The 22,316-nt window shown below is 43.6% G+C and overlaps 1 protein-coding gene and 3 pseudogenes across 2 annotated transcripts in view; 2 read left to right on the top strand and 2 right to left on the bottom strand.

The window, feature by feature from the left end:
• AFF1 (ALF transcription elongation factor 1) overlaps positions 1 to 22,316 on the top strand; it is a 346,973-nt gene that overhangs the window by 207,337 nt on the left and 117,320 nt on the right. The window lies entirely within an intron of this gene.
• Positions 1,192 to 1,310, bottom strand: LOC134943982 (5S ribosomal RNA; annotated as a pseudogene).
• LOC134943975 (5S ribosomal RNA) lies at positions 7,406 to 7,524 on the bottom strand (annotated as a pseudogene).
• On the top strand, positions 10,063 to 10,181 carry LOC134946565 (5S ribosomal RNA; annotated as a pseudogene).

Raw genomic sequence — 22,316 nt, 5'->3', positions numbered from 1 at the left:
GACATCGGGTTGTACGCAATATGGTTGTCCAGCAACGTCTCCGTAAAGCAGAGGATGGACGACACTGTAATGCCTGACCCTGCGCTGCCCAGAAGGAGGGACAGTTCGTCTAACTTGTTTGCCAGTGAGCACATGTTCGAGAACAGGATCGCGGGAAGTGCAGACCGGTGCACTCGCCGCCGCCACTTCACTAGGGCGCCTGCGTGACAGCCTTTCCTCTGAGCCCAGGTCCTTCTACTAGGCCCGACATGAGGGCCTCCGTCATTCTCTTTCCGGGTCCGCCAATACACCCGCAAGTCGCCGTCCGCAGCCACTTGGTCATCCACTTCAGCATCCACGACGTCTGCATCCCTGCCACACAGGGCAGCAAGGGCCGCTGATCCGCCCGCCGACGGGCCCGAATATGGGGTAAACACCGCAGGAGCGCTCCAACTTAGGAGGGCTTTCCTGCTGTATTTGGTCACCTGTGGGGTAGACAAGGGCAGGGGAAAACAAGGGGATACGGGTATTTTGGCTGAGCTTCATAGCTCCGATGCAGCCATCTGCGGCGCCATCTTGAATTGTAATCGCTATAATCGTTTTTGCTATAACCTGTTGCTGCTCTTTAATCCAATGGGTATATTTGAAACAAGTGATAAATAAAATAACTTTGCTTTTCCTGTTGCTGATTTAGTCAATTATTCCAGGACAAAGCAGGCTTCTGGAAAGGTGTTAGAATCCAATTCCTATTGTGTAGGTGTGAAAAATCTCAGTGTGAGTGGCCTTTTAAATAGATTTCTTGTGGGGGTAGTGATAACGTGTCCTGGGGAATGGATCCTGCAATTTGAAATGAACAGTGACCCTTCAGCAATTCAATTCAGAGCTTGAATATACTGTATACAGTAGTAAAGGGGAAAGAGAAAGAAAAAAAGTGACCTTTGTTGGGAGCACTCCCACTTGGAAACGATAATGATTTGAGTAATGAGCAATGATATGAAAAGTGAAGTAATTAAAATGTAACCTTTAATTTTATTATATTAAAATATTGGTACACCAGTTATATTGTTTCACTATTTAGGGGCTAGTCAATGTGAGCCACCTGGTAAAGCTAAATTGTGAAAATATTGATGAAAATACAAAACATTATTAGGCAGGCTCAGAGTACTTGGATATATGGAATAGGTACTATAACCAAATTGGTGCCGTCAAAAGAACCTACAACACCTGGTATTCCTTAGTGGTCCACCACCTAAGTACTGACCAGGCCCAACACCGTATTGCTTCCAAGATCAGACGAGATTGGGCATGCGCGGTGTGGTATGGTAGTAGATCAGCATTGATCTGGCGATTTCTACCACTAATATATAGATGGTAGGGGGTTATTGGTAAGCACCTTGTTACCAAATTAACCGAGTAATCTCTAAGGAGAAAATATATGTTTAACCATCATTGCACCAAATTGTAACCCAAATCTGTAGGTATACGTGGGTTTAAATCATGTGGTTAATGGTTTCTCAGCCCGCAAGGAATGCCTGTATGTTTCATTATGTGCTGTGCAGCACCTATGAAAATTGGGTTTGTACTGCGAATAAGGCAGATATAGATCACTGTTCTACTGATAACATGCCACAGTATTTGTATATGATCCAAAGAGAAATCGTCTCTATTGGTTAATTGGATCACCCTGTTAAGGGAAAAACAAAGGTTATTGTGAAGTTATAAGCTCAAAGATTATAAATAAACCTCCTATTATATCATGATCGAAAAAATGCAGGACCAAGAATGATATAAAGATTGTTAGGAGAAAGAAAACAGACTTGAAAAATAGACAAGATGTATAACAGTCTCAATTATCCAATTAAGGGCTAATTAGTGCCATGGTGCCTAACAAAGTATAGGTGTTGTCTTTGAAATAGAGAAATTTTGCCACAATAACTTATATAGCATGTATCCACAGTGTATCTGTAACGTGTCTGTCTAACATGTAATAGACAGACAAGAATTGCCAAAACGAACCCAAAGAGGGGACAAATACAATAATCCCCCAAAAAAGATCATATGCTAGGTGATTTTTTCAATACATTTAGCTATGATATGCACAATAGCTTTATATTCCAACAAAGACCTGCATATGAATAGGTACTGATGCACTGTATTGTGATTATTGGCATAACATTTGCCAAAGAGACCAATGCACGCTGTTTCTTAATTGTGTATGTGCCAATAGGTTTGACGGGAGATAGTGTAGCAGATGGGACAATGCAATAATTAAGTTTGCCCGCTCTCCATGCGCCGTTAGCCGCAAAGCTCCGGCGTTAATGAGGTTTGAAAAATATCATCTCCTGCTACTGGGAGATCGATAGGCAAGTGGGGACCAAAAATACTTAAGTGTCTGTCTGCTCGTAGCGCGCCGCTGACCGCCGGGCTCCGGCGTCCGTGCTGCCTCTCTGATCTCCTCTCCTTTCGGTCTCTGATCATGTGAGCGTACTCATCATGATCCTCCTGTTCACCTCCCAACGTACGTTTCACAGATTAGCTTGTTCACGGGCAGTGTGAACATGTGGTGTCAGGATCTGGCTTAAATCTATACGATTAGCCAATCAGGATTGTACCTGTTTGATTAATTAATACTGACAAGGTTTGTATGAGCTTCAATTTAATTAAATGAATAGAACGAGCAACTTCGGTGTCCTGCAAGATGTTTGTGAATTAGGATGCCGAGGGGGTTTAATTATTAAATCCTTATAGTATATAGTAGTGGTGCGTGAATAATAATAATATTAAAACTAAATATGAATTTAATTATCGCATTCCTTATAGTATATAGTAGTGGTGTGTGAGTAAGATAATAATAATGAATATATAAAAATAATATAAAAATAAAAATAAATAGATGGATAATGATATAATAATGTTAATTAAGAGTGGAGTATAGGTGATTAATTGGTGGAAATTGCTATGTGTGGATATAAGGGGTTAAATGATAAATTGTGTATAGTATTGAATTAATTAGGGAGTGAAGGGAAAGGGGGGGGGGAAAGTGAGGGATAATAAGAGGAAGGGAGGTGGTTTTTTTTTTTGGGTGATGGGAAATTGTTTGGTAGGGGGAGGGGGGGAGAAAAAATAATAATAGAGGGGGTGCTGTTAACTTATATAATTAATGTAACAGTGTATAAGTGTGATTGCTGCTATTATAAATTTGATGAATATCATTAATGGCAGAGAAAAAATATGTGATAGACTTAAGGTGCTGATATATTTAAAAACCACTGTGTTGAAAAAGAAAAGGAAAAAGAGGGAGATAAATTATATATAGTAATGAATAATAATATAATATTGAATAAAATTAATAAAAATAATAATAAATATAATTATAAATAATGATAATGAATATAATTGAAAAATTAATTAAATAAAAATAATAAGTTTGGTAACAGTTAATAATTAAAAAAAGGAAGGAGAATAATAAAAGGATGAATTAGTCAATCAAATTGGACAATCAGATTGGAAGGAATGCTCCAAAATTAATAGTTTCACTAAGTCCATGTGGATGAAGTGAATTTAATTTGAATGTCCATTCACATTCCTTTCGTAAGAGAGTGCTAGTCAGGTCCCCCCCACGTAGACCCAATTTCACTTTTTCTAGTCCACAAACTTTAAGTCCATCCCAGCGACCTGCATGGTTGGAAAAGAAATGTCGTGCTACAGAGGTAAGTTGCTTCATTTTTTGTAAGTCCCTGGTGGCATTCCGGATGGATCCAATATGTTCCAGGATTCTTTGCTTGAGGGCCCTAGTCATCATACCCACATATCTTTGTCCACAAATACACACAATACAATAGATCACACCTTCGGTGGAGCAGTTGATGAAATGCTTGAATTTAATATCTTTGCCGTAGCGATCCTGGATGTGATCTGTCTTAAAGATATATTGACATGCTTTACAGTGACCGCATGGATGTGTGCCAGTGGTAGTCTGTGGTTTATCACGAGATGGTTGGAAATGACTGGATACCAATCTATCTTTCAGATTTCTTGATCTCCGCCAACTCATGGATACTTGTGGTCCAAGTTTTTCAGATAAGGTAGGGTCCAAGTGGAGAATTCCCCAGTGTTTCTGGATGGCTTGTTTAACCTGGTGCCATTCTTGACAAAAAACCCCAACGAACCTGATAGTTTTATCCTCTTGTTTCTTTTGTTTCTTATCAAAGATTAATTGTTCTCTCTGAATGGTCTGAATGTTTCTGCTGGCTTTCTTGATAGATGTGTTGCTGTATCCTCTCTCACGGAGTCTGTTAGAGAGGTCTTTGCTTTGTTCTACGAAATCCTGATCATTGGAGCAGTTTCTTCTTAAACGTAGAAATTCTCCTTTAGGTATATTGTTTATTGTGGGAGGGAAATGGGAGCTGGTTTGATGTAGAAGTGTGTTTGATGATGTCTCCTTCCTGAATAATTTTGTTGAAAGCATATCATTTTTATCCTTAAAAATGAGTATGTCCAGAAATGGAAGTTCATCTTGACTGATGGCGTGAGTGAGGCGAATGTTGAGGTTGTTGTTATTTAAATGTTCGATGAACAAGAGTAACATCTGTATATCTCCTTCCCAAATCATCAGGATGTCATCGATGTATCTTGCCCACATGATGATATTGGTCGTGAAAACATCATTACTGTCACTGAAAACGAATTCGCGTTCCCACCATCCTAGAAAGATATTAGCATACGTCGGGGCACACGCTGCCCCCATAGCTGTGCCCCTAGTTTGTAGGTAGAATCTCTTGTTGAAGGTGAAAAGGTTGTGATTGAGTATGAACTGAAGTAGGTCTCCAAGGAATGTATGGAATTTTTCCATTCCTTCCATGTTCATGAAATAGTTGACAGCTTCCAGTCCTTTATCATGGTCAATTGAAGTATATAGTGCCTCAACATCTAGAGAGACTAAGAATTGATTTGCCTCCAGTTTGACATCATGGATCTTGCGAAGAACGTCTGTAGTATCTTGAACGAAGGAGGGGAGACCCATTACATGGTGTCGCAGATGGAGATCGACAAAAATACTTGCTTTTTCAGTCAATGATCCAATCCCTGATACTATTGGTCTACCCGGTGGTTGACACAAGTTCTTGTGGATCTTGGGCAGCATGTAGAATGTGGGGATTCTAGGATGTGTGGTCTGGAGATATTGATATTCTGAAGGTGTTATTGTTCCTTCCTCATGCGCATTGGAAAGCATCCTATCATATAGTATTTTGTAGTTTTCCATGGGATTGAGTAGTATCCTCTGATAGCATGTCTGATCTTCCAACTGTCGATATGCTTCCTGTGTGTATTGTTCTTGGGGCCATATTACTACATTGCCCCCTTTATCTGATGGCTTTATAATTACATCCTGCCAGGATTCAATCTCTCTTAGAGCATCCAGTTCTTTCCTAGTTAGATTGGAGTTGCGCAATCTTCTAGTTTTCTGAAGATGTATTTGATCAAATTCTTTGGATACTAATTTGGTGAATATCTGTACTTCTGGGCTTGTCTGTTCCGAAGGGAAAATGATGATTTTTTCTTACAAATGAATCTCGTACTGACCTCCCATTGAGGATCTATAGTTACCGTGGATTCGGATTCTAGTGCCTCCAGGGCTTCCAGTGCTTCTAATTCGGGCCCTGATAGGTCTGGTACAGTCGTGTTGTCACTTGCTTCGGTCTGATTAGGTTGTGTGCTTCCCATTTCAGGTGCAGATTTCTTATTGTGGAACTTGGTGAGTAGTAACTTTCTATTGAAAAGTCTCAGATCCTTTTCCCATTTAAATCTGTTGAATTTCTCAGTTGGAGAATAGGAAAGACCTTTGCTCAGGACTTGAATTTGCTCTTGATCTAGATTGTGTGTTGAGAGATTGATGATTTTAAGTTGTGAAGTGGTATCGGGTGGATCGGAGGATTCTGATGTTATCTTCTGCGTGTATTCCGGGGTGGCTGTCTCCTGGGTGGTAGTTGGTCCCATTGTTGTTGTTGTCTTCCTCTTCCTCCCCTTCCGCCCCCTCCTTGTCTTTCGTTTGTTGGGTGCCTTGATCCCCTTCCCCTGGGGGGATCCCCTAAAAAATGTTGATGATGATATTGGGTTAGACTCTCACCTTCCCCTCTGGAGTTTGTCGTCAGGGGTGTATTGAAGGTATACTCGGAGAGTTCCTCTGTACCGGATGTTTCCACATCTGATGATGAATACTGTTCACGGTTTCTAGGGGGTCGTTGTTGCCAGGAGGGTTTGTTCCATTTGAATATTTTACCTGAAGCAAAATCCTTTTTATCTCTGGCAAATTTGTTCCTTTTTCTATCAATGATTGTCTGTTCATATGTCAAAAGGTCTTGTTTGTTCTTTTCAAAGCACCGTTGAAACTCTGTGTCCTTCTCCCAGGGTTCCAGTTTTTTACTCAGTTCTTCCAGATCACGTTCGCAACCTTCAAGTACAAGGTGATCGTGTTTGATCAGGATGCCCATAAGTTCCATAGAGCATTTAAGAAGGCTGTTGTCCCATTCAGTTTTGAGGTTTTCACTTATCAAGGTGAAAGTGGGAAAGACTCTTGGTCTGAGGCCACGTGGTACTATTTTGTTCTTAACATAGTTTTCTAACGTGGTAAGATCCCAGTTTGTCCTTATTTGTTTGTGTAACGTTTGTTTAAGTTGTATAAAGTCTGATTCCCAGTTGCTATGGGGTTCTGTGTCCACTATGTTGCTGGGAAAGATGTCATCTAAGTTTTCTCTATTTCTATGTTTGTAGGATAGTTCCTGCTTTAAATTGAAGCTCATCTTACATGTATATGGGACTATGCCCGTCGGTGTACAGAAGATTATGGTTACTCAAGAGTCACGTAATAACCACTTATCCGTGCTGGTATTCCTAAGAAAACTATTTCTAGTTGATACAGTAGGTAGTATAAAGTTAGATTTAAGGATGCCGCACAGGACTAGGTGGTTTGTGTTTAAAATTTATTTGCAAAAGGTTTCCAAGATAACCGACCCATCAGAAAAATTCTGAAAATGTATCACCATCTACCAGTAGAAATATTTTTGTGTAGATATAAACAGTGATTGTCGATGGTGCTCCCATAGGTCCAATGCATATGTAGTAAAGGGGAAAGAGAAAGAAAAAAAGTGACCTTTGTTGGGAGCACTCCCACTTGGAAACGATAATGATTTGAGTAATGAGCAATGATATGAAAAGTGAAGTAATTAAAATGTAACCTTTAATTTTATTATATTAAAATATTGGTACACCAGTTATATTGTTTCACTATTTAGGGGCTAGTCAATGTGAGCCACCTGGTAAAGCTAAATTGTGAAAATATTGATGAAAATACAAAACATTATTAGGCAGGCTCAGAGTACTTGGATATATGGAATAGGTACTATAACCAAATTGGTGCCGTCAAAAGAACCTACAACACCTGGTATTCCTTAGTGGTCCACCACCTAAGTACTGACCAGGCCCAACACCGTATTGCTTCCAAGATCAGACGAGATTGGGCATGCGCGGTGTGGTATGGTAGTAGATCAGCATTGATCTGGCGATTTCTACCACTAATATATAGATGGTAGGGGGTTATTGGTAAGCACCTTGTTACCAAATTAACCGAGTAATCTCTAAGGAGAAAATATATGTTTAACCATCATTGCACCAAATTGTAACCCAAATCTGTAGGTATACGTGGGTTTAAATCATGTGGTTAATGGTTTCTCAGCCCGCAAGGAATGCCTGTATGTTTCATTATGTGCTGTGCAGCACCTATGAAAATTGGGTTTGTACTGCGAATAAGGCAGATATAGATCACTGTTCTACTGATAACATGCCACAGTATTTGTATATGATCCAAAGAGAAATCGTCTCTATTGGTTAATTGGATCACCCTGTTAAGGGAAAAACAAAGGTTATTGTGAAGTTATAAGCTCAAAGATTATAAATAAACCTCCTATTATATCATGATCGAAAAAATGCAGGACCAAGAATGATATAAAGATTGTTAGGAGAAAGAAAACAGACTTGAAAAATAGACAAGATGTATAACAGTCTCAATTATCCAATTAAGGGCTAATTAGTGCCATGGTGCCTAACAAAGTATAGGTGTTGTCTTTGAAATAGAGACATTTTGCCACAATAACTTATATAGCATGTATCCACAGTGTATCTGTAACGTGTCTGTCTAACATGTAATAGACAGACAAGAATTGCCAAAACGAACCCAAAGAGGGGACAAATACAATAATCCCCCAAAAAAGATCATATGCTAGGTGATTTTTTCAATACATTTAGCTATGATATGCACAATAGCTTTATATTCCAACAAAGACCTGCATATGAATAGGTACTGATGCACTGTATTGTGATTATTGGCATAACATTTGCCAAAGAGACCAATGCACGCTGTTTCTTAATTGTGTATGTGCCAATAGGTTTGACGGGAGATAGTGTAGCAGATGGGACAATGCAATAATTAAGTTTGCCCGCTCTCCATGCGCCGTTAGCCGCAAAGCTCCGGCGTTAATGAGGTTTGAAAAATATCATCTCCTGCTACTGGGAGATCGATAGGCAAGTGGGGACCAAAAATACTTAAGTGTCTGTCTGCTCGTAGCGCGCCGCTGACCGCCGGGCTCCGGCGTCCGTGCTGCCTCTCTGATCTCCTCTCCTTTCGGTCTCTGATCATGTGAGCGTACTCATCATGATCCTCCTGTTCACCTCCCAACGTACGTTTCACAGATTAGCTTGTTCACGGGCAGTGTGAACATGTGGTGTCAGGATCTGGCTTAAATCTATACGATTAGCCAATCAGGATTGTACCTGTTTGATTAATTAATACTGACAAGGTTTGTATGAGCTTCAATTTAATTAAATGAATAGAACGAGCAACTTCGGTGTCCTGCAAGATGTTTGTGAATTAGGATGCCGAGGGGGTTTAATTATTAAATCCTTATAGTATATAGTAGTGGTGCGTGAATAATAATAATATTAAAACTAAATATGAATTTAATTATCGCATTCCTTATAGTATATAGTAGTGGTGTGTGAGTAAGATAATAATAATGAATATATAAAAATAATATAAAAATAAAAATAAATATATAGATGGATAATGATATAATAATGTTAATTAAGAGTGGAGTATAGGTGATTAATTGGTGGAAATTGCTATGTGTGGATATAAGGGGTTAAATGATAAATTGTGTATAGTATTGAATTAATTAGGGAGTGAAGGGAAAGGGGGGGGAAAAAATACAGTACATCAGTACCTATTCATATGCAGGTCTTTGTTGGAATATAAAGCTATTGTGCATATCATAGCTAAATGTATTGAAAAAATCACCTAGCATATGATCTTTTTTGGGGGATTATTGTATTTGTCCCCTCTTTGGGTTCGTTTTGGCAATTCTTGTCTGTCTATTACATGTTAGACAGACACGTTACAGATACACTGTGGATACATGCTATATAAGTTATTGTGGCAAAATTTCTCTATTTCAAAGACAACACCTATACTTTGTTAGGCACCATGGCACTAATTAGCCCTTAATTGGATCATTGAGACTGTTATACATCTTGTCTATTTTTCAAGTCTGTTTTCTTTCTCCTAACAATCTTTATATCATTCTTGGTCCTGCATTTTTTCGATCATGATATAATAGGAGGTTTATTTATAATCTTTGAGCTTATAACTTCACAATAACCTTTGTTTTTCCCTTAACAGGGTGATCCAATTAACCAATAGAGACGATTTCTCTTTGGATCATATACAAATACTGTGGCATGTTATCAGTAGAACAGTGATCTATATCTGCCTTATTCGCAGTACAAACCCAATTTTCATAGGTGCTGCACAGCACATAATGAAACATACAGGCATTCCTTGCGGGCTGAGAAACCATTAACCACATGATTTAAACCCACGTATACCTACAGATTTGGGTTACAATTTGGTGCAATGATGGTTAAACATATATTTTCTCCTTAGAGATTACTCGGTTAATTTGGTAACAAGGTGCTTACCAATAACCCCCTACCATCTATATATTAGTGGTAGAAATCGCCAGATCAATGCTGATCTACTACCATACCACACCGCGCATGCCCAATCTCGTCTGATCTTGGAAGCAATACGGTGTTGGGCCTGGTCAGTACTTAGGTGGTGGACCACTAATGAATACCAGGTGTTGTAGGTTCTTTTGACGGCACCAATTTGGTTATAGTACCTATTCCATATATCCAAGTACTCTGAGCCTGCCTAATAATGTTTTGTATTTTCATCAATATTTTCACAATTTAGCTTTACCAGGTGGCTCACATTGACTAGCCCCTAAATAGTGAAACAATATAACTGGTGTACCAATATTTTAATATAATAAAATTAAAGGTTACATTTTAATTACTTCACTTTTCATATCATTGCTCATTACTCAAATCATTATCGTTTCCAAGTGGGAGTGCTCCCAACAAAGGTCACTTTTTTTCTTTCTCTTTCCCCTTTACTACATATGCATTGGACCTATGGGAGCACCATCGACAATCACTGTTTATATCTACACAAAAATATTTCTACTGGTAGATGGTGATACATTTTCAGAATTTTTCTGATGGGTCGGTTATCTTGGAAACCTTTTGCAAATAAATTTTAAACACAAACCACCTAGTCCTGTGCGGCATCCTTAAATCTAACTTTATACTATATACTGTATACAGGTTGAGTATCCCATATCCAAATATTACAAAATACGGAATATTCCGAAATACAGAATTTTTTGAGTGAGATAGTGAAATCTTTGTTTTCGGATGGCTCAGTGTACGCAAACTTTGTTTAATGCACAAAGTTATTAATAATATTGTATTAAATTACCTTCAGGCTGTGTGTATAAGGTGTATATGAAACATAAATGCATTCTGTGCTTAGACTTGGGTCCCATCGCCATGATATCTCATTATGGTATGCAATTATTCCAAAATATGGAAAAATCAGATATGCATAATACTTCTGGTCCCAAGCATTTTGGATATGGAATACTCAATCTGTATTAGTTGATTAATGCAAGAAGTCAGAGTTATTTGTTGTTCAGAGAACGGAGCTGAATGATGTCTAAGTGAGGGGCTGGATGGAGCCAAAGATAGGTTGTAGTCCACAGTACCTTGGCCCTCATTCCGAGTTGTTCGCTCGCCAGCTGCTTTTAGCAGCTGTGCAAACGCTAAGCCGCTGCCCTCTGGGAGTGTATCTTAGCTTAGCAGAAGTGTGAACGAAAGGATTGCAGCGCTGCTACATAAAAAGATTGTGCAGTTTCTGAGCAGCTCGAGACTTACTCCTAGCTTGCGATCACTTCAGACTGTTTAGTTCATGTTTTGACGTCACGAACACGCCCTGCGTTTGGCCAGCCATGCCTGCATTTCTCCAGGCACACCCGCGTTTTTATCTGACACGCCTACGTTTTTACACACACTCCCCAAAAAGGGTTCACTACGGCTGGCCGACGGTCGGGCTCCCGGCGACCAGCATCCCGGCGCCGGGAGCCCGACCGCCGGCTTACCGACAGCTTGGCGAGCGCAAATGAGCCCCTTGCGGGCTCGCTGCGCTCGCCACGCTACGGGCACGGTGGCGCGCTACGCGCGCCACACTATTTTATTCTCCCTCTATGGGGGTCGTGGACCCCCACGAGGGAAAATAAGTGTCGGTATGCCGGCTGTCGGGCTCCCGGCGCCGGTATACTGAGCGCCGGGAGCCCGACCGCCGGCAAACAGAAGACCACCCCCCAAAAAGTGTCAGTTACCACCCAGAAACACCCACTTCCGGTCAATCACTCTGCGGCCAGCAGTGCGATTGAAAGGCGTCGCTAGACCTTGTGTGAAACTGCATCGGCTTTTGTGAAAGTACGTCGCGCGTGCGCATTGAGTCGCATGCGCAGAAGTGCCGATTTTTAGCCTGATCGCTGCGCACAACGGCAGCTAGCGATCAACTCGGAATGAGGGCCCTTGTCTGGGATGTCCAATGCAGAGTACAGTAGATTCCAAACTGAAGAACGTTTCAGTGGAGAGATGCAGAGATTTCAATCCAGTGTGTATCTCAGCGCAGGAATGCAATCCGTTGGTTTTGATGAGATGTCCACGTAGAGTAGTACAAGTTATAGGTAAGTCCTTGAATATCTATGATGATTCATAGGTCAGTTGTGGTGAATTTAAGCTGTTTTGTGGAAGTGATCCGGAGCATGCAAAAGGTGAGGCAGACATCTTGGTTGGCATAACAAATGTAGTTTGTAAATTATAGCATTAATGCACTATTGTTTGGAGATATTTTGTCATGTGATTGAACAGAGGGGATCCCTGCTTTCCAAGAATGTTCCAGTAATAGAGGTCATTCAAATTAGGTGCAAGTTTGTGAAAGGAAATTTGTTTCATGAAGCTAGCATACATCACGTGAATGCATGCACCTGAGAAATGTGAGATCCATGTAGAGATGCCAGTGTGCGATAGTCACTACGAGATTGAGCAACGTTTCTACAAACTGCAACCTGGGAAAAGTGCATTAACCACTTACCTGGCATGGTCGCATCTACTAGTGAAAAAGGGGTATCAGATGGTAACGCCTTTGCTTTATGATGGTTCAGTGTACACACAATTTGTTTCATGCACAGAATTATTACATTTTGTATAAAATGACCTTCAGGCTTTGTGTAAATAAAACATAAATTAATTTTGCGTTTAGACTAGGGTCCCTTCCCCGAGATATCTCATTATGTATATGCAGTGATCGCGCTGATCCCCCAAAAAAGTGGGTTCCAGGGACCCCTCACTTTTAAAAATTGGGGTCCTACCGGTCTTTTTCTGGGTCCCATCGGAATTAAGGTTCTTAATCTTAATCTTGTTTGGACACTACAAAAGCATTGCAAGGTGGGGGATGAGGTGACAGTGCTGCTGGGCTGTGTAGCATGCAGGACACTCTGCACCAGAGCTGTAACTAGACATTTTGGTGCCCTAGGCATAAAGTGAATTGGTGTTCCACCCGCAAAATCGCAAAGCGTAGGCAGTGCGCGCCGAAGGCGCGCCACACAATTTAAGGGGCGTGGCTTCACGGGGAAGGGGTGTGAACACATAATAGTGCCAATTCACTTTTACACCACATAGCAGTGCTGCTTATACACATTGCACCAGGTAGAACCGCCTATGCACACTGCGCCAGGTAGAGCACGTTATACATATTGCACCAGGTAGAGCACGTTATACACTTTGCTCCAGGTACAGCTCGCTATACACTTTGCTCCAGGTAGAGCACGTTATACACATTGCTCCAGGTAGAGCACGTTATACACATTGCTCCAGGTAGAGCACGTTATACACATTGCTCCAGGTAGAGAACGTTATACACATTGCTCCAGGTAGAGAACGTTATACACATTGCTCCAGGTAGAGAACGTTATACACATTGCTCCAGGTAGAGCACGTTATACACATTGCTCCAGGTAGAGCACGTTATATACATTGCACCAGGAAGAGCACATATAAACAGTGCACCCGGTAAAGCACATATAAACACTGCACAAGGTAGAGCACGTTATCCACAATGCGCCCGGTAGAGCACGTTATACACAATGCGCCCGGTAGAGCACGTTATATACATTGCACCAGGTAGAGCACACATAAACATTGCACCAGGTAGAACACCTAGACACATTGTACCAGGTAAAGCACATACCGGTACATATATATATATTTCTCTAACGTCCTAAGTGGATGCTGGGGACTCCGTAAGGACCATGGGGATTAGCGGCTCCGCAGGAGACTGGGCACAACTAAAGAAAGCTTTAGGACTACCTGGTGTGCACTGGCTCCTCCCACTAAGACCCTTCTCCAGACCTCAGTTAGATTCTTGTGCCCGGCTGAGCTGGATGCACACTAGGGGCTCTCCTGAGCTCCTAGAAAGAAAGTATATTTAGGTTTTTTATTTTACAGTGAGATGTGCTGGCAACAGACTCACTGCAGCGAGGGACTAAGGGGAGAAGAAGCGAACCTACCTAACAGGTGGTAGTTTGGCCTTCTTAGGCTACTGGACACCATTAGCTCCAGAGGGATCGACCGCAGGACCCGACCTTGGTGTTCGTTCCCGGAGCTGCGCCGCCGTCCCCCTTACAGAGCCAGAAGCATGAAGAGTCCGGAAAATCGGCGGCAGAAGACTTCGGTCTTCACCAAGGTAGCGCACAGCACTGCAGCTGTGCGCCATTGCTCCTCATGTACACCTCACACTCCGGTCACTGATGGGTGCAGGGCGCTGGGGAGGGCGCCCTGAGGGCAATATACGACACCTTGGCTGGCAAATCTACATCATATATAGTCCTAGAGGCTATATAGATGTAAAATTACCCCTGCCAGTATTCCAGAAAAAGTGGGAGAAAGTCCGCCGAAAAAGGGGCGGGGCTTCTCCCTCAGCACACTGGCGCCATTTTCTCTTCACAGTGCAGCTGGAAGACAGCTCCCCAGGCTCTCCCCTGTAGTTTTCAGGCTCAAAGGGTTAAAAAGAGAGGGGGGGGCACTAAATTTAGGCGCAATATATGTATACAAGCAGCTATTTGGGGAAAAATCACTCAGTTATAGTGTTAATCCCTGCATTATATAGCGCTCTGGTGTGTGCTGGCATACTCTCTCTCTGTCTCCCCAAAGGACTTTGTGGGGTCCTGTCCTCAGTCAGAGCATTCCCTGTGTGTGTGCGGTGTGTCGGTACGGCTGTGTCGACATGTTGGATGAGGAAGGTTACGTGGAGGCGGAGCAGAGGCCGATAAATGGGATGTCGCCCCCTGTGGGGCCGACACCTGAGTGGATGGATAGGTGGAAGGTATTAACCGACAGTGTCAACTCCTTACATAAAAGGCTGGATGACGTAACAGCTGTCGGACAGCCGGCTTCTCAGCCCGCGCCTGCCCGGGCGTCTCAAAGGCCATCAGGGGCTCAAACAACGCCCGTTACCTCAGATGGCAGACACAGATGTCGACACGGAGTCTGACTCCAGTGTCGATGAGGTTGAGACATATACACAATCCACTAGGAACATCCGTTACATGATCTTGGCAATGAAAAATGTGTTACGCATTTTCTGACATGAACCCAAGTACCACATAAAAGGGGTTTTATTTTTGGGGAGAAAAAGCAGCCAGTGTTTTGTTCCCCCATCAGATGAATGAATGAAGTGTGTAAAGAAGCGTGGTTTCCCCCGATAAGAAACTGGTAATTTCTAAAAAGTTACTGATGGCGTACCCTTTCCCGCCAGAGGATAGGTCACGTTGGGAGATATCCCTTAGGGTGGATAAGGCGCTCACACGTTTGTCAAAAGATGGCACTGCCGTCTTAGGATACGGCCACCTTGAAGGAACCTGCTGATAAAAAGCAGGAGGCGATCCTGAAGTCTGTATTTACACACTCAGGTTATATACTGAAACCTGCAATTGCCTCAGCATAAATAGTGCTGCTGCAGCGTGGTCTGATACCCTGTCAGATAATATTAATACGCTAAGACAGGGATAATATTTTGCTAACATTGAGCATATTTAAGACGTTGTCTTATATATAAAGGATGCACAGAGGGATATTTGCCGGCTGGCATCCAGAATTAATGCAATGTCCATTCTGCCAGGAGGGTATTAGAAACCCGGCAGTGGACAGGTGATGCTGCCTTTAAAAGGCACATGGAGATTCTGCCTTATAAGGGTGAGGAATTGTTTGGGGATGGTCTCTGGGACCTCGTATCCACAGCAACAGCTGGGAAGAAAATTTTTTACCTCAGGTTTCCTCACAAAAGCCTAAGAAAGCACCGTATTTTCAGGTACAGTCCTTTCGGCTTCAGAAAAGCAAGCGGGTCAAAGGCGCTTCCTTTCTGCACAGAGACAAGGGAAGAAGGAAAAAGCTGCACCAGTCAGCCAGTTCCCAGGATCAAATATCTTCCCTCGCTTCCTCTGAGTCCACCGCATGACGCTGGGGCTCCACAGGTGGAGACAGGTGCGGTGGGGGCGCGTCTCGGGAACTGCAGGGACCAGTGGGCTTGCCCACAGGTGGATCCCTAGCTTCTGCAAGTAGTATCACAGGGATACAGGCTGGAGTTCGAGACGACTCCCCCTCGCCGTTGCCTCACATCAGCCTTGCCTGCTGCCCTCGGAGAAAGGTAGTACTGGCGGCAATTCACAAGCTGTACTTCCAGCAGGTGAAATCAAGGTACCCCTCCTTCAACAAGGCCGGGGTTACTATTCCAAAATGATTGTGGTACCGAAACCAGACGGTTCGGTGAGACCCATTCTAAAATTGAAATCCTTGAACACTTATATACGAAGGTTCAAGTTCAAAATGGAATCGCTCAGGGCGATTATTGCAAGCCTGGAAAATTTCAGGGTATCACTGGACATCAAGGATACTTACCTGCATGTCCCTATTTACCCTCTTCACCAGGTGTACCTCAAAATTGTGGTACAGGATTGTCATTACCAATTCCAGACGTTGCCGTTGGTCTGTCCCCGGCACCGAGGGTATTTACCAAGGTAATGGCCGAAGTACTTATCCCATACTTGGACGATCTCCTTATAAAGGCGAGGTCCAGGGAGCAGTTGTTCGTCGGAGTAGCACTATCTCGGGAAGTGCTACAACAGCACGGCTGGATTCTGAATATTCCAAAGTCGCAGCTGGTTCCTACGACGCGTCTACTGTTCCTGGCTATGGTTCTGGACACAGAACAGGATAAAAAGGGTTTCTCCCGGGGGAGAAGTCCAAGGAGTTGGCGTCCCTAGACGGAGACCTCCTAATACAAATACAGGTATCGTTGCATCAATGCACGCGAGCCTTGGAAAAGATGGTAGCTTCTTACGAAGAATTTCCATTCGCCAAGTCCCATGCAAGGATCTTCCAGTGGGATCTGTTGGACAAGTGGTCCGGGTCGCATCCTCAGATGCATCGGCGGATAACCCTGTCTCCAAGGGCCAGGGTGTCGCTATGGTGGTGACTGCAGAGTGCTCATCTTCTAGGGGGCCGCAGATTCAGCATACAGGACTGGGTCCTGGTGACCACGGATGCCAGCCTTCAAGGCTGGGGGGCAGTCACACAGGGAAGAAACTTCCAAGGCCTATGGAAAAGTCAGGAGACTTCCCTACACATAATTGTTCTGGAACTATGGGCCATTTACAATGCCCTAAGTCAGGCTAGACCCCTGCTTCAACACCGGCCGGTGCTGATCCAGTCAGACAACATCACGGCGGTCGCTCATGTAAACCGACAGGGCGGCACAAGAAGCAGGATGGCGATGGCAGAAGCCACAAGGATTCTCCGATGGGCGGAAAATCATGTGTTAGCACTGTCAGCAGTGTTCATTCCCGGAGTGGACAACTGAGAAGCAGACTTTCTCAGCAGAAGTGGGGACTTCATCCAGAAGTCTTCCAAATGATTGTACACCGTGGGGAAAGGCCACAGGTGGACAGGATGGCGTCCCGCCTCAACAAAAAGCTACAAAGATATTGCGCCAGGTCAAGGGACCCTCAGGCGATAGCTGTGGACGCTCTGGTAACACCGTGGGTGTACCAGTCGGTGTATGTTTTCCCTTCTCTGCCTCTCATACCCAGGGTAATGAGAATAATAAGAAGGAGAGGAGTAAAAACTATACTCATTGTTTCGGGTGGCCAAGAAGAGCTTGGTACCCAGAACTCCAAGAAATTATCTCAGAGGACCCATGGCCTCTGCCATTCAGACAGGACCTGATGCAGCAGGGGCCCTGTCTGTTCCAAGACTTACCGCGGCTGCGTTTGACGGCATGGCGGTTGAACGCCGGATCCTGAAGGAAAAGGACATTCCGGAGGAAGTTATCCCTACGCTATTTAAAGCTAGGAAAGAAGTGAACGCAAACCATTATCACCGCATATGGCGGAAATATGTTGCGTGCTGTGAGGCCAGTAAGGCCCCAAAGGAGGAATTTCAGCTAGGTCGATTTCTGCACTTCCTACAAGTCAGAGGTGACTATGGGCCTAAAATTGGATTCCATTAAGGTCCAGATTTCGCTCTATCGATTTTCTTCCAAAATAGAACTGGCTTCACTGCCTGAAGTTCAGACTTTTGTTAAGGGAGTGCTGCATAGTCAGCCCCCGTTTGTGCCTCCAGCGGCACAGTGGGATCTCAACGTAGTGTTGGATTTCCTGAAGTCGCATTGAGTTGAGCCACTTAAATCCGTGGAGCTACAATACCTCACGTGGAAAGTGGTCATGCTGTGGGCCTTGGCGTCGGCCAGGCGTGTATCAGAATTGGCGGCTTTGTCAAAAGCCCTTATCTGTATTTTATATGGATAAGGCGGAATTGAGGACTCGTTCCCAATTCCTTCCTAAGGTGGTAGCAGTTTTTCATGTGAACCAACCTATTGTGGTGCCTGCGGCTACTTGGGACTTGGAGGATTCCAAGTTTCTGGACGTAGTCAGGGCCCTGAAAAGTATATATTTCCAGGACGGCTGGAGTCAGGGAAACTGACTCGCTATTTATCCTGTATGCACCCAACAAGCTGGGTGCCCCTGCTTCTAAGCAGACTATTGCTCGCTGGATCTGTAGCACGATTCAACTTGCACATTCTGCGGCTGGACTGCCGCACCCTAAATCTGTGAAAGCCCATTCCACGAGGAAAGTGGGCTCTTCTTGGGCGGCTGCCCGAGGGGTCTCGGCTTTACAAATTTGCCGAGCTGTTTCTTGGTCGGGTTCAAACACTCTTGCAAGAGTCTACAATTTTGATACCCTGGCTGAGGAGGACCTAGAGTTTGCTCATTCGGTGCTGCAGAGTCATCCGCACTCTCCCGCCCGTTTGGGAGCTTTGGTATAATCCCCATGGTCCTTACGGAGTCCCCAGCATCCACTTAGGACGTTAGAGAAAATAAGATTTTACTCACCGGTAAATCTATTTCTCGTAGTCCGTAGTGGATGCTGGGCGCCCATCCCAAGTGCGGATTGTCTGCAATACTTGTTTATAGTTATTGCCTAACTAAAGGGTTATTGTTGAGCCATCTGTTGAGAGGCTCAGTTATTGTTCATACTGTTAACTGGGTATAGTATCACGAGTTATACGGTGTGATTGGTGTGGCTGGTTTGAGTCTTACCCGGGATTCAAAATCCTTCCTTATTGTGTCAGCTCTTCCGGGCACAGTATCCTAACTGAGGTCTGGAGGAGGGTCTTAGTGGGAGGAGCCAGTGCACACCAGGTAGTCCTAAAGCTTTCTTTAGTTGTGCCCAGTCTCCTGCGGAGCCACTAATCCCCATGGTCCTTACGGAGTCCCCAGCATCCACTACGGACTACGAGAAATAGATTTACCGGTGAGTAAAATCTTATTATTTATATATACACACACACAAACACACACACACACACACACACACACACACACACACTGCATATACATAGACAAACATATATAGATACACACTTTGAGCACAGCTGTTAAACAGATAATTAAGAAGTCACAGAAATGTAAGAACACCTTGAAAGTGTGCACAGGGTGACAAAGTGAATTACCGGAACACTGACACATGCACAAGGAGCGTCAGGGGTCCTGCATGCAGAGGGTTAATTATACACATTTATGCAGGAAAGGAAATTGAAGAAACTGGGATAGAGGATATTTACGGAGCAATGCAAATAGGAATGATGCTCTTGTTTTATATACTGTTTAAAATGCAAATGATCAACTATAAAAACCTTCTGCGGGGTATTCTCTTATCTCACAAGAAAATAACAAACCTACTTCTGTCACAGGGTGACGGTGTAAAACATACCGGAGACCCACTCAGCAAAGTCAGCCTTGCACCCAGCTGCCAGGAATCGCAGTATTGGGGGGCAGGATAGAATCAGTATGGGGGCAGTATTGGGGGCAGGATAGAATCACAGGGAACGCACCACACGTGCAGGGTTCTGCGTCCTACGTGATCTAGTGGGTAAAGCTGGGCTTAGTGACTGGGGCTTCCCGCGGTGCGGTCTGAGGCAGTGGCCGCGCTGCCGCTCTTGCTTTGAGGGGTTGAACACCTCAAAGCAAGAGCGGCAGCGCGGCCACCGCCTCAGACCGCACCGCGGGAAGCCCGAGTCACAACCCCTCAAAGCAAGAGCAGCAGCGCAGCCACCGCCTCAGATGGCACCGCGGGAAGCCCCAGTCACAACCCCTCAAAGCAAGAGCAGCAGCGCGGCCACCGCCTCAGACGGCACCGCGGGAAGCCCCAGTCACTAAGCTCAGCTTTACCCACTAGATCACGGAGGACGCCAATCCCTGCACATCGCCAGTACCCCCCAGAGTCGCTGTGGCAACCCCCTGTAACCCATCCACCACCCACACTACCTGCACTAGCCTTCACTCACCGACACCGAGTCACCTGCCGCAAGCAGCCAGGCGCCAAAGAGGAGGGGAAACTGGCTCCACCTCCTCTTTATATCATTCAGCCTGGGTTCAGCGTCAGTCAATTATACAAATCCCCCTTAGGGATTGGCTAATGAGGGGCACGTCCCCGGGGACCCTTCCACTTTATAAACTGGAGTCCCATGTCTTAAAAAACGGGTAAAAAATGCGCCATAGCGTGTTTTTGCGATGACTGTATATGCATTATTGCAAAATTCAGAACACTTCTTATTTTTATTTATTTACTAGCTTTTTGCCCGTGGCTTCACAAACGTGGAATTCTTCACGCAATAAGACTGTTTTCATTGCGCCCATTTTCAAGTTTAAGTTCACTACAAAACCCTTAAAAGACTTAGCGTGAAGATACATAGCCTATATGTTAATGGACAGTCTAAAGAACATAACAATTTTCAAAATGCGATCAGCTTAGCGACCCCGAAAACTATGTATTTGACACTAATGTCAGTCATTTTGGACATTTTATTTTTCACCCCTTCTCACCCTCCATGCTGATTGGGGCTAAACGTGGACTTAAACGGCATCGGGAGTGTCACTATTCATCTCCGCGACCCCGAAAACTATGGATTTTTACATGTCGCCCGCTTCCAACTCCCATCCCTAGGGGCGCTAGGGGTGTCTTACCCCCACAGTATTTTTTTCCAAATTGTAAGTCATATGTGTACCAAGTTTGGTGTAAATTGCTCCAGGCATTCCAGAGTTATGCTGGAACATACATACACACATACATACATTTTTATATATACATGTTGAGTATCCCTTATCCAAAATGCTTGGGACCAGAGGTATTTTGGATATCTGATTTTTCCGTATTCTGGAATAATTGCATACCATAATGAGATATCATGGTGATGGGACCTAAGTCTAAGCACAGAATGCATTTATGTTACATATACACCTTATACACACAGCCTGAAGGTAATTTTAGACTATATTTTTTACAACTTTGTGCATTAAACAAAGTGTGTGTACATTCACACAAATCATTTATGTTTCATATACACCTTATACACACAGCCTGAAGGTCATTTAATACAATATTATTAATAACTTTGTGTATTAAACAAAGTTTGAGAACATTGAGCCATCAAAAAACAAAGGTTTCACTATTTCACTCTCACTCAAAAAATTCCGTATTTCAGAATATTCCGTATTTCGGAATATTTGGATATGGGATACTCAACCTGTATATATAGATTAACAGTTTCTTGTATAGCACAGAAAATTCCGCTGCGCTTTACAACTGGGCACAATGATAAGACAAAACTGGGTCAAAGCAGGGTAGGAAGGCCCTGCTCGTAAGCTTACAATCTATAGGGAAATAGTCATTGATACACAAGGATAGGTGCTATCTATTGCATAGTTGTCCGCCAGGTTGCAAAGGTTCTTGGTGGGCTGCATGAAATCGCCTCACAGCAATGTTGAACCAGGGTCAGGAGGAAGGGAAAGTGAAGAAAGCGAAAATATGTGGAGGATATGTTTGACCTGTACAGTGGGGATATAATGGGATAGGAAAGCTTATGAAGGTTGAGTGAGCGGTTCTGGAATATGATAAGCTAGCCTGAAGAGGTGAGTTTTCTGGGAACACTTAAAGGTTTGGAGACTAGAGGAGAGTCTTATTGTGCGTGGTTGGGTATTCCACAGAGTGGGTGCAGCCCGAAGAAAGTCCTGCAATCGTGCATAGGAGCATGTAATGAGTGTGGATGAGAGACGAAGATCTTGTGAAGAGTGAAGGGGCCGGGTTGGGAGATATTTTGAGATAAGCGAAGAGATATATGTTAGTGTAGTATGATCCCAAACATTTTTGATCAGGGATACTCAACCTGTACTAAAACCTTTCACATGGGTAAAGGTTTTAAGTTCCATCCACAAATTCACCTACAAAACTTTGACTTTATTTTGGTTAAGTTTGATCATTTT

Source organism: Pseudophryne corroboree, chromosome 1 (genome assembly GCF_028390025.1).
Source record: "Pseudophryne corroboree isolate aPseCor3 chromosome 1, aPseCor3.hap2, whole genome shotgun sequence".
NCBI lineage: Eukaryota > Metazoa > Chordata > Amphibia > Anura > Myobatrachidae > Pseudophryne > Pseudophryne corroboree.
Note: the sequence above shows the minus strand (reverse complement) of the source record. Positions and strands in the feature narration are given on the sequence as shown.